The sequence below is a fragment of the Orcinus orca genome, chromosome 3 (genome assembly GCF_937001465.1).
Source record: "Orcinus orca chromosome 3, mOrcOrc1.1, whole genome shotgun sequence".
NCBI classification, from domain to species: Eukaryota; Metazoa; Chordata; class Mammalia; order Artiodactyla; family Delphinidae; genus Orcinus; species Orcinus orca.
The window spans coordinates 117,507,523-117,520,858 of record NC_064561.1 but is presented as its reverse complement, the minus strand read 5'-3'; the positions used below and the strand labels follow the sequence as shown (position 1 = coordinate 117,520,858).

The 13,336-nt window shown below is 34.2% G+C and overlaps 1 long non-coding RNA gene across 1 annotated transcript in view; it reads left to right on the top strand.

The window, feature by feature from the left end:
• LOC125964070 (uncharacterized) overlaps nucleotides 1-3,601 on the top strand; it is a 162,118-nt gene extending 158,517 nt beyond the window's left edge. The window contains exon 2 of the long non-coding RNA XR_007476675.1: nucleotides 3,559-3,601. This is a non-coding gene — a long non-coding RNA (uncharacterized LOC125964070). The remainder of the gene's footprint in view (nucleotides 1-3,558) is intronic.
• Nucleotides 3,602-13,336: the final 9,735 nt, after the last annotated feature.

Genomic DNA, 13,336 nt, shown 5'->3' with positions numbered 1-13,336 from the left:
TAACCAATAGGTAAAGCAAAGATAAGATACCAGTGGGCTTGATAGATTACCAGGGTCTCACTGAGCAGCCCCACTTCTTATCTCACTTGCACATTTATCAAGGGTTTAGCATCTAGCCTTGAAGTATGGCCATGAGGGAATCTCACAGGCTGGTTAGATGACATAACAGATCTTGACCCTGAAAACACCAATAGTTTTCCTGGCTTGTGTAAATTTTGTAGTTCTTGAAGAATTTGAAATATGCCATTCAAAATTACTCCTGACTACTTTTAATTTTTTCAGTCAAAACAAAGGATATAATGACTTTGACAAAAACAGAGTATCAAACTTGTTTTCAGCTAGAATTGTAGGCAACAGGCCAAGTGAGGGTTTGGCTAATTCTATTTTAACATTGTTTGGGTTATAAGAATAAAGAGAGATAACAGGGAATTTAATGAGCCACCCAGAGAAAAGCAAGCAATCCTGAAAACTTTACATTCTTATTCATTACTTTTTACTCAGCAGTCTCTCCTCAATTTCTTTTGGCTATAAAGAGCCATTTCCTTGACATAATGGCCTACTTGCTAGTAGGAGGTCCTGGTTGGACAGGGTGTATCAGATATATAAAATGTCAAATGGCAAGCATTTTGTGAGTAGAAGGGTATGTTTCTGCAGTTTTTGAAACAGACCATTTAAAAAATAGTAAACAAATAATATATTATGAAGCAATAATCTTCAAATTAGGGTACATGCAACTTGGGGTTACATAAATATTTCCTGAGGGAACAAAACAATCATTGTCAGACCCTTGATTCTCATATGTATACTTTCATAAGCTTAACCTTCCTGAGAACAAGCCAGTGTTTCTTCTTTCCCTTCTCCCCTTGAGGAGTCTCCCTCACCCATTTTTCTAAATAAATATTAACCCCCATTGTTAATATTACAATTTCAAATTGCCCTATTGTATACAGTTTATTGAGAGCAGAAATAAAGGGATGATTCAAAATTTCAGTGTCCAGAAAGTGAATGACAGTAATGACTGGTAACAAATATTTTTATACATCATGTGACTTCCAGATGATTTGCTTTCAACAAATTGAAAGAGTACCTCATAGACTTTTCAATTGATAGATTATTCAAAATATGTGATAATATGTCACAATGTGATTTTTTGACATATAACTCAGGTGTCCAAGAATTGAGTGACGTTGCTTTTTAATAACATTCTTCCCACCCTCAACTATATTTTTGTTAAACTGGCTTATAATTATACATATATATAAACATATATACACAATGCAAAAATAGGAATTATACTGATGCTGAATTGTCTCAATTGAGCAAAAAGTGATATTAACACAGAGATAATTCTTAAAAGGAAAATAACCCCAAGCATCTGAGACATTGTGAAACCTTTTTTATAAGTAATAATTATAGAAATGTATAACTTTATTATACACTTATAATAATAACTAGGATACAATAGGAAAAAATTAAACTTCATATGAGCACAGAATATTCAAATTTTGTATATAGTTTTTTCATAATAAACTCTAAATGATGATTATTAAAAGGCTTGAAAATATATATTATAATAAAATTCTATGGTAAAACTAGAATAGAAATACAAATTCAAGGAGAAAAAATATTACATATTTGATTGTTAAGGGATAATTTTTTAGTGTATTTCTTTTTCCAGTTCTTAAATTTTATTAGTGCATTGTATACTGTATTTGTAGACAACCATGAAAATGATCAAATATCACAAGTGTTTTCTGTCTTTTTTGTACATTAGGTAGATTTTTAACATGAGAAAATATTTAGTTAAATTTTTGTGCATTTTTAGTAGTCATTCTACATTAGGTATTGTGAAAGTCATCTATATCTAACAAGAGCTACTGGCGAACATACTATGTTTTAATTTAAATTATTCTTGAAAAGCATATTGCCCCCCATACCTGCCATGCTTATTCTTTGTGCTTGTTGTTCCTCTACCTGAATGCCCTTTCTCTTCCCAAGTCCTTCTTTCTCTTTAATTGTTCAAAGAATATCTGTTCTTAAAGAACTATCCAAATCTCTCTTTTTGCAGGAAGCTTTTCTAGACTATCTGAAGATTCACTATTATATTTGTTCCCTGTTCTTCTTTGCTTCATAATTTACATTGTAAATTCTACCATTTTATTCTATGCTTTCAGACAGGCATTATACATATACAGAGTAGCCAGCAAGACAATGCCCCAGTGATTTTAGGATTTCAAAACTTCTCCTTCCTTGCAAGTGGTTGCCTATGGTGTCTGAAGTTCCACCAGGAGCAATTATTCCATTGGTGTAAACAGTGTTTTCTCTGGTTGGTTCAGCTGAACCTCATATATACTGCTAGAAAGTGTAGCATATTAAACATTCCACTGTATTAATTCATCTCCTCTCTCACGATGGAAAAGACTGAGTTTTGACCAGAATTTTTATTTGGTAGTCTGAAGATTATTATGCATAGTGAAGAGAGAGAAAATAATTTGAGGAAATTGGGAAATAGTACCAAAAGGAAATTTAAAGATATTAATGATGAGCTTTATCAATTTCAAAATTTCCTAACGCCAAACCTATCTAAATTTTATGTATAGTTCTACAATGTGTATTTTTTTTTCTCTGTATAAACTTGAACACTCCTTATGGAAAGAAATATATACAAAGATTATACCTAGTATGGTATCTCATATAGTTTTTTTATTTTAACATCTTTATTGGAGTATAATTGCTTAACAATGCTGTGTTAGTTTCTGCTGTATAACAAAGTGAATCAGCTATATGTATACATATATCCCCATATCCCCTCTCGTGTCTCCCTCCCACCCTCCCTATCCCACCCCTCTAGGTGGTCACAAAGCACCAAGCTGATCTCCCTGTGTTACACGGCTGCTTCCCACTAGCTAGCTATTTTACATTTGGTAGTGTATATATGTCCATGCCACTCTCTCACTTCGTCCCAGCTTACCCTTCCCCTCCCCGTGTCCTCAAGTCCATTCTCTACGTCTGCATCTTTATTACTGTCCTGCCCCTAGGTTCTTCAGAACCATTTTTTGTTTAGATTCCATATACATGTGTTAATATATGGTTTTTGTTTTTCTTTCTGACTTACTTCACTCTGTATGACAGACTCTAGGTCCATCCACCTCACTACAAATAACTCAATTTCGTTTCTTTTTATTGCTGAGTAATATTTCATTGTATACATGTGCCACATCTTCTTTATCCATTCATCTGTCAATGGACACTTAACTTGCTTCCATGTCCTGGCTATTGTAAATAGAGCTGCAGTGAACATTGGGGTACATGACTCTTTTTGAATTATGGTTTTCTCAGGGTATATGCCCAGTAGTGGGATTGCTGGGTCGTATGGTAGTTCTATTTGTAGTTTTTTAAGGAAACTCCACTCTGTTCTCTATAGTGGCTGTATCAATTTACATTCCCACCAACAATGCAAGAGTGTTCCCTTTTCTCCACACCCTGTCCAGCATTTACTGTTTCTAGATTTTTTGACGATGGCCATTCTGACCTGTGTGAGGTGATACCTCATTGTAGTTTTTTTTTTTTTTTTTTTTTTTTTTTTAAATTTTATTTATTTAAGGCTGTGTTGGGTCTTCGTTTCTGTGCGAGGGCCCCCTCCAGCTGCGGCAAGCGGGGGCCACTCTTCATCACGGTGCGCAGGCCTCTCACTATCGCGGCCTCTCCCGTTGCGGAGCACAGGCTCCAGACGCGCAGGCTCAGTAATTGTGGCTCACGGGCCCAGCCGCTCCGCGGCATGTGGGATCCTCCCAGACCAGGGCCCGAACCCGTGTCCCCCACACCGGCAGGCAGACTTTCAACCACTGCGCCACCAGGGAAGCCCCCTCATTGTAGTTTTGATTTGCATTTCTCTAATGATTAATGATGTTGAGCATCCTTTCATGTGTTTGTTAGCAATCTCTATATCTTCTTTGGAGAAATGTCTATTTAGGTCTTCCATCCATTTTTGGATTGGGTTGTTTGTTTTTTGATACTGAGCTGCATGAGCTGCTTGTATATTTTGGAGATTAGTCCTTTGTCAGTTGCTTTGTTTGCAAATATTTTCTCCCATTCTGAGGGCTGTCTTTCTGTCTTGTTTATGGTTTCCTTTGCTGTGCAAAAGTTTTTAAGTTTCATTAGGTCCCATTTGTTTATTTTTGTTTTTATTTCCATTTCTCTAGGAAGTGGGTCAAAACGGATCTTGCTGTGATTTATGTCACAGAGTGCTCTGTTTTCCTCTCAGAGTTTTATAGTGTTTGCCCTTACATTTAGGTCTTTAATCCATTTTGAGTTTTTTTGTGTGTATGGTGTTAGGAAGTGTTCTAATTTCATTCTTTTACATGTAGCTGTCCAGTTTTCCCAGCACCACTTATTGAAGAGGCTGTCTTTCCTCCACTGTATATTCTTTCCTCCTTTATCAAAGATAAGGTGACCATATGTGTGTAGGTTTATCTCTGGGCTTTCTATCCTGTTCCATTGACCTATATTTCTGTTTTTGTGCCAGTACCATACTGTCTTGATTACTGTAGCTTTGTAGTATAGTCTGAAGTTAGGGAGCCTGATTGCTCCAGCTCCATTTTTCTTTCTCAAAATTGCCTGGCTATTCAGGGTCTTTGGTGTTTCCATACAAATTGTGAATTTTTTGTTGTGCTTCTGTGAAAAATGCCATTGGTAGTTTGATAGCAATTGCATTGAATCTGTAGATTGCTTTGGGTAGTAATTTTCACAATGTTGATTCTTCCAATCCAAGAACATGGTATATCTCTCCATCTTTTTGTGTCATTTTTAATTTCTTTCATCAGTGCCTTATAGTTTTCTGCATACAGGTCTTTCGTCTCCTTGGGTAGGTTTATTCCTAGGTATTTTATTCTTTTTGTTGCAATGGTAAATGGGAGTGTTTCCTTAATTTCTCTTTCAGAGTTTTCATCATTAGTGTATAGGAATGCAAGAGATTTCTGTGCATTTTTTATCTTGCTACTTTACCAAATTCATTGATTAGCTCTAGTAGTTTTCTGATAGCATCTTTAGGATTCTCTATGTATAGTATCATGTCATCTGCAAACAGTGACAGTTTTACCTCTTTTTAGTTTATTTTTAAATAGATGATACTGGATATCAAAACATAATTTAAAATATCAATATGTGTAATGTGCTGGGATTTATAACCTTTGCAACTATGTAAATTTATGATGTAATTTTCTATGCTCACAGCGATATGATAAAGGAACTTTTTTTCAAGATTCTTTAGGGTTTGCCAGAAAAACAGATGGTAGGTCCTCATATAAAGTATTCTGTGACAGACACCACAAATTATTTGTCACTTCGCATTCTTCACTTCGTTCATGATATAATTCCTGATTTTACCGAGAATCAATCACCCAGCTGGAGATTCTACTTGCCCCTTCTCATGCTTCTAGCTGTGACCATGAAACCAACAGAATATATGACAAAGTGATGTGTGCAACTTGTGCATGGTCACTCTAAAGGAAATTGCTTTCTTGTCACTCATCTTCACCTTTTCACACTCTTTCGGCTATGGCAAAGGCTGAACAGTCATCTTGGATTCCAAAATGGAAACCACATATGAGGGAGGATGAGGACATCAGCCAACAAATGCCAGAAAGTTCAACTCTGATTTGAAACATGAGTGAAATAAATAGCTATTATTTACGTCACCATTTGGAGCATTTCTTATTTACAACATAAAATTCTGTATTCTAAATAATGTACATGGCTAAGTAGAAAAATAAATAGAAAAACAAATGGCTATATTATTTCAGAAGATGTAAAAAATGTCAATATAGTGCAGTGAGTGAATACTGAATTGTAAGGGAACACGAACTTCTATCCCAGTCCTAGCTTTGACACGATATGGCTGTTTTCTTTAGACAAGTAATATTACTTCCCTAACTACTTCCTAAATAAAGGGAATGGACTATATATCTTAAAGGCCTTATTACTTAATTACCATGTTTTTCTTTTTTTTTTCAGAGAAGACCAGGGGAAGTTTGAAGAGAAGTTGTTACTTAAATTGCACCTTGAAAGATAATTTAATGGATGTCTCTGTGAGATATGAATCATAGAATAAAAGTGAAAATCTCCTGGTGTCCTCTAATAACCTACACAGGGTAAAATAAATTGAGTTCATAGGACAATAATATTCTTAGAACAGAAGTATGTTTATTGAATACAGCAGCTCAGATGTAAATGCAATGGTTGCTTAACACATTACTAACAATATCTAACCCATTCTTATATTTATGATCTTATAATTCCAATTCTTAGCAGTCTCCAATATATGAGACAAATAGTACAAGGCACTGGAATTGATCATGGCAGTGACCAAGGTGGCTAAGCACATTGCATTCTATTAGAAATAATTAAGATCTTGGCAGTTGAATATGAGGAAATCAGGAACAAGATTGCTAGAAGATGGGAGGAATGATTTGCAAGCTCATTTAAACACAGATAAAATGTTAGTAGGGTTTATAATGAAAGTACATAAGACCTTTTAATTTTTAAATGATTTAAATTATGTAAAACTATAAATTATTAAACAAATTGATATCTGAAGTCATTCATAATTTGTGTCAACAACCCAATTAAAAAAAAAAGGCAAGTTTCACAAAAATGTTATAACAACCTAAAATGTACATGATTTTTTGTTAGGCATTTTAATGTGTTTTTATTTAAACATCAAAACAACATTTGTCAGAATATTTTTCCATGTTATTAGAGATGATTAAGCTGAAAATCGGAGAGTTAAATAAGTCCTTTACAATTTCAAAGCTAGTAAGTTCTAGTGACAAGTTTTGTACCCAGGCCTGCTGGATTCTAAAGTTCATGCTTTTCAAACTACAGCAAATTCTTTTGCCCAGAATTACAACCATATACCATCAAGATACAGACTTTTCCATCTTCTTCAAAAGATTCCTCATAGTCCTTTGTAGTTCATAATTCCCTCCTCACTCCAGCAGCAAGAAATATTGATCTGTTTCTATCACTATATATTAGTTTTTTTTATATAAATGGAATCTTACAATATGTACTTCTGTGTTTTTGTCTTCTTTCCGTCGGTATAATGATTTTGAGATTCATCCATGCTGTTGTATCATAGCTGTTTCCTTTTTATTGCTGAGGAGTATTCAGTTGTATGAATTTATCATTTTTTATTTGTCCACTGAATTGTTGATAGACATTTGGACTGTTTTCCATTTTGTCTTTATGAATAAAGCTTCTGTAAACATTTTTTTGTACAACTATTTGTGTAGATGTATGTTTTTATTTCTCTTGGGGAAATATCTAGAAAGGGAAATGGCTGGGTCCTATGGTAGGTACAAATTTATCTTTTTAAGAAACTGACAAAGGGTTTTCCAAAGTAGTTGTACCATTTTACATTTTCACCAGCAGTGTATTAGAGTCCAGCTCCACTACATCTCATCAACACTTGCCATGGTCACTCTCATTAATGTAAGCCATTCTAATAGATGTGAGTAGTATGTAATTGTAGTTTTAATTTTTAACTCCATGAAAGTTAAATGAGGTTGAGCATATTTTTTGTGTAAGTACTGGCCATATTATATGTCTTTTGATCAAATATTTTACTTTTTTAATTGGCTTTTGATTTATTAAGTATTTATCTTATATCATTTGTCAGGTATATATATTGTAAATATGTTCTACCAATCTGAGACTTACCTTGTTGATTTCTTAATGGTGATTACCAAAGAGAAAACATTTCTAACTTGGATAAATTTGAATTTTGTTATTCTTTTTGTTCTTTTATGTTTCATGCTTTTGTTGTGTTCTATGAAATCTTTGCCTATCCAAATATGTAAAGATTTTCCTTTATGCCTTCCTCTAAGAGCTTTCACCTTTTTTTAATTTTATATTTAATTCTCTGATACATTTCAAATTAACTTTTTTGTATATGGTTGCATTAATTTTCTATTGCTGTCATAATAAAATATCACATATGTTGTGGCTTGAACAATACAAATTCATTATCTTAAAGTTCTGGATGTCAGAAATCTGACATGGATCTCACTGGGTAGAAACCAAGGTTTTGGAGGACTGCATTCCTTTATGGATGCTCTAGGGGAGAATCTATTTCCTTACTCAACTCAGTGGTTGGCAAAATTCAGTTTCTTGCAGTTACAGGATGGAAGTCCCTGTTTCCTTGCTGGCTGTCAGCCGAGGACCACCCACGACTTCTAGACGATGTCCACATTCCTTGGCTTGTGGCCCTTTATTCCCAACTTTCAATGCCAGCAATGGCTAGTAGAGTCTCTTTCATGTGACACCTTTTTCTGACTCAGGCAGGAAAAATTCTTCACTTTTGAAGATTCATGTGATTAGCCTGAGCCACTTGGATAATTCAGAATTATTTTCTCATTTCAAAATCCTTAACCTAGATCACACCTATAAAGTCTCTTTTGCCATAGGTAACATACTGACAGGTACAGGGGATTAGTATTTGGACATCTTTGGGAGACCATAATTCTGCCTACAACAATGAGCAATAATATATTTTTTTCTATAATGAGTGTCATTATTTTAACATTATATGTTTAAAATTATTTTCTTTCCCCATGGAATTGCCTTAGCAACCTAGTCAAGAATCACTTGACCACGTTTACATATATTTCTGAAATATTCATTTTGTTTTGTTTATTTACATGCTTATTCTTTCATCAACACTACACTGTATTGATTACTATATATTTACAGTAGGTCTTAAAATTAGGTAAAATAAATCTTTCAATTTTTTTTTTTGAAAATTGATTTGGCTATTCTAATTTACACACACATTTTTTCACATTATTTCTTAGTTTTCTGGCAACTCATCTCAGTACTGTTCTGTAATTTTTAGTATAAAGGTCCTAAAAACTTTATCAAATTTATTCCTAATTATTTTATGTTTTTTGGTAATATTGCAAATATTTTAAAATTATGTTTTCTCACTAAAAATAGAATTACCATATGATCCAGCAATCCCACTCCTGGGCATATTTCCAGACAAAGCTATAATTCAAAAAGATACATGCACCCCTATGTTCATAGCAGCACTAGTCACAATAGCCAAGACATGGAAACAACTTAAATGTTCATCGACAGATGAATGGATAAAGAAGATGTGGCACATGTATACAATGGAATACTACTCAGCCATAAAAAAGAACAAAATAATGTCATTTGCAGCAACATGGATGCAACTAGAGATTATCATGCTAAGTAAAGTAAGTCAGAAAGAGAAAGACAAATACCATATGATATCACTAATATGTGGACTCTAAAATATGACACAAATGAACCTATCTATGAAACAGAAACAGAATCACAGACATAGACAACAGACTGGTGGTTGCCAAGGGGGAGGGGGGAAGGGAGAGGGATGGACTGGGAATTTGGGGTTGGTAGATGCAAACTATTACATTTAGAATGGATAAACAACAAGGTCCTACTGTATAGCACAGGGAACTATGTTTAATATCGTATGATAAACCGTAATGAAAAAGAACATTAAAAAAAGAAAGTATATATATGTATAACTGAATCACTTTGCTGTACAGCAGAAATTAACACAATATTGTTAATCACCTATACGTCAATAAAAAAATGTTTCTAATGGTTTGCTGATAGTATATAAAAATACAACTGATATATTTTATATTAAACTTGTATCTTTTGACTTGCTAAATTCACATATTAGTTCTAGTTCTAGTTTTGTACATTCCTAAGGATATTCTATGCAAACAATCATGCCAATAATTATAAAGACAGTGTTCATTATTCTTTTTTGATTTTAATCCTTTTCTTTCTTTCTTTATTACAATGATTAGGATCTCTACTACAATGTTGAATAGAAGTAATGAGAGTAGATATCCTTGTCTTATTTCTAATCAAAGGGGGAAGTGTTCAATATTTCACCATTAAATAAGATGCTAACTGTTAAGTTTTTACAGATGCTCTTTTTCAGGTTAAAGTTGTTTCTTTAAAATCCTAATTTGCTGAGAGTTTTTCTCACAAATGTGTGTTGAATTTTTAAGTTGTTGTTGTTGTTTTTCACCTAATGTGGCAATCGCATGGTTTTAGTGTTAGTCCAGGTCTTCCAAGAAGCAAATGATAAGATAGGATCAAGTATGCAAAGACTTTATTAGGAGACCCAACAGTGAGAGAAAACTTAGAGGGGGCTTTGATCTAGGGAGCCATCAGGCAACACATGTCTGACACTGTGTGCAGAAGAGATGGATAGAAGATTGAATAGAAGTATCTTAGAATGTAGTGGAGTTTACAGAAAGTTGAGTTAGGCCATCAGGGAATTCTCAGAACAAAATTTCCCATTAGAAGAGTCCCATATCTCCTATAAACAAGCCTGCTTAGTATCCCCCTACCATGACTAGTCACTGTCTGGGAGGAAATGAGCAATGGATTTCAGGGTGCATAAGCTGGCACCCATGGTCAACTCTGCTCCCTGTAGATGGAAGAATTCAAGGCACATCTTATAACTGACACATTTCAGTCTTGGCTCTGCACAGATCTACTTTTTCTTTTAAATAAACTTAATTTTTAGAATAGTTTTATATTTACAGAAAAATTAAGAAGATAGGGTACCACAGAAAGAGTTCCCATATACCCCACACCTAGTTTCCTCTACTGTTAACATCTTACATTAGTATGGTACATTGGTTACAATTAATAGACCAATATTGATACATTAGTAATACAGAAAGTCCATATTTTATTTAGATTTCCTTAGGTTTCACCTAATGTCCTCTTCTGTTCCAGGATCCCATATAGGATAGCATATTATATTTACTCATTTTGTCTTATTCACCTCTTCTCATATCTGTTTTTCAAAATTAAATCAGAGAAGCTCCTCCATGGTTCCTATGGTAAATTACTCTCTGCTGCCTCCATTCTTGGCTTTCTGGAGCCGTGCACAACTAAAAGTTTAATATTTAAGGCATTCTTCCTGATGCTGGCCTTTATAAGATCAGAAAATAATGGGAAATAATAATATTCTAACACTCAAAAATCCATAGCACCAGTATAGGTGCTGCATACATACTTCACCAAGTTTGTATAAGGATCCAGTGAAGTAATATGTATGAAGCCTTCCAAAGCCCCTGTCTCTTGTGTTTTCATTGGTGATAGAAGCGGGGATGCTCCCTCGCTATCCTGGTCCTCCAATTTTCTTTTACAACTATGAGTGGCTTTGTACTCAAGTTTAGCCAATATGATATAAGAAAAAGATATTAGGTAAGGTTATCAGGAAAGTTTACATAATACACAACTAACCTAGCATCTCATTTCACCCTTTATCCTTTGACCTACTCCATGATTCCTATGTAGATTATCAAAAAATGATTTTGATTAACAGAAGTGCAGCAGTTATCATCCTGTGATGGAAGCCAAAAGCTAAATTGGAATAAGAAGACAGAAGGAACAATGTCCCCTTTGAAACTTTTTTGCAGTTTACACAAGTCCCAAACAGCCTATCTCCAGAATTTTTGTGTTAAACAATTTTCTTATTTATGTCACTACTAGTCAATTATTTGCTTGTTGCCATTAAATACAATCCTAGTTGATACTGTAGGTCAAATATTTAACACACAGCCTGGTACAGGTACTCTGATTACTTATTTATTTATTTATTTATTTTGCGGTACGCGGGCCTCTCACTGCTGTGGCCTCTCCCATTGCAGAGCACAAGCTCCAGAGGCGCAGACTCAGCGGCCATGGCTCACGGGCCCAGCCGCTCCGCGGCATGTGGGGTCTTCACGGACCAGGGCACGAACCTGCATCCCCTGCATCGGCAGGCGGACTCTCAACCACTGCGCCACCAGGGAAGCCCTGATTATTTTTTAATAGATATTATTATGAACATATATACCAGTTCAGAAAATTAAAACTACCAAACAAAATATAAATACCTAGAATATGTTAAAATTTAGTTTTCCTTAATGACACATATTTATGTTAAATATTTTTGTACAAAATGAATGAAGTGGGTCCTTAGCTCTTTCCCAACACACATCACCAAAAGAGAAAAGCTGCTATACAGGAGAATAGAAGCTCACAGGCCAGAATACAAAATAACTGAAGAATAGAAAAATTTCAAAAGAAAAACAGAAACTGAACAATATATATTATCTGAAGAATTATTGAAGCAGTGAACTAATTAAAATAAGCATGATAAGCATATTTAACCAAGAAAAGGAAAATATTACCATGTTGGATGCTAATGAGATAAATAACACAACAGAATGGATAAACAATGGAATGTAAATAGCTGAAAATGAATTTGTGAGCTGAATGATCATATGGGGTAAATTTCACAGAAGATGTTGGGAGAAAGTAAGGAGATATAGAAAACAAAAGAAAAATTAAGAAATAAAGAGAAAAGAAGTATGAATATCCAAATAATATGGATATAATAAAGAGAAAAATAAAAAAAGAAGGAAAGAGTAAAAGTTTCCCAGATTCAGATATATTTGCAAGACCTCAGACTAAATGGTTCATTGAGTCTCTGTGATGTGAGAGAAGGAAATTGATTCTGGAACTCAAAATGCACTAAGCAAGCAGATGTCAAATGTTCTTAGGCAAAACTCTACAAGAGAGAAAGCTATCTCCTCAACATGCCTCACACTCCCTTTGGGAATTTCCTTCTCCTGCTGCATCTATACATATCTACACATATCATTCTCTTTCTAAAGCCAGCCCTAACTTGACACAGTATTTTTTAAAATAATGTTCTCAAAGTGTAATCCTAAAAAATCTTGATCTGTTAAAAAATGAAGATCCTGATCTCCATAAAAGACCTTATAATAAATCTTAATCCCATTCTGTATGAGCTGACTTCATTTTTAAAAAACATCTCAGTTGATATTATATAGACTACATTGAGATTCTGCTCTAAGCACTCAGGGCTTTTGACTGTGAAATTTCCTCAATTCCAAGAAGATCCCAAGGCACAAAGGAAAAAAATGCACCAAACTTTAAAAGTTAATTAGAAGAACTTAAAGAGTCACCATATTACTATTAAAGAACAAAAGCTAATACTGTCTACTGAAGAATAAAACTAACAATCATGAAAGTTTAAACATATTTAACATATTGTCAGAGTACCTGAATTTACATTTGTTCAACTGAAGATAAACTTAATTGAGCAGTTAATGGTAAGTTTACTCTATCCCCAACAGCAAAGGAATCTTGCCCTCAGCAAGAATAAAGCGGTCCTGTACAGAATCCATGTATAAAATGAATCTCTATCTCAAAATAAAATCTATCCTCCTAGAAGATGACTGAGTAA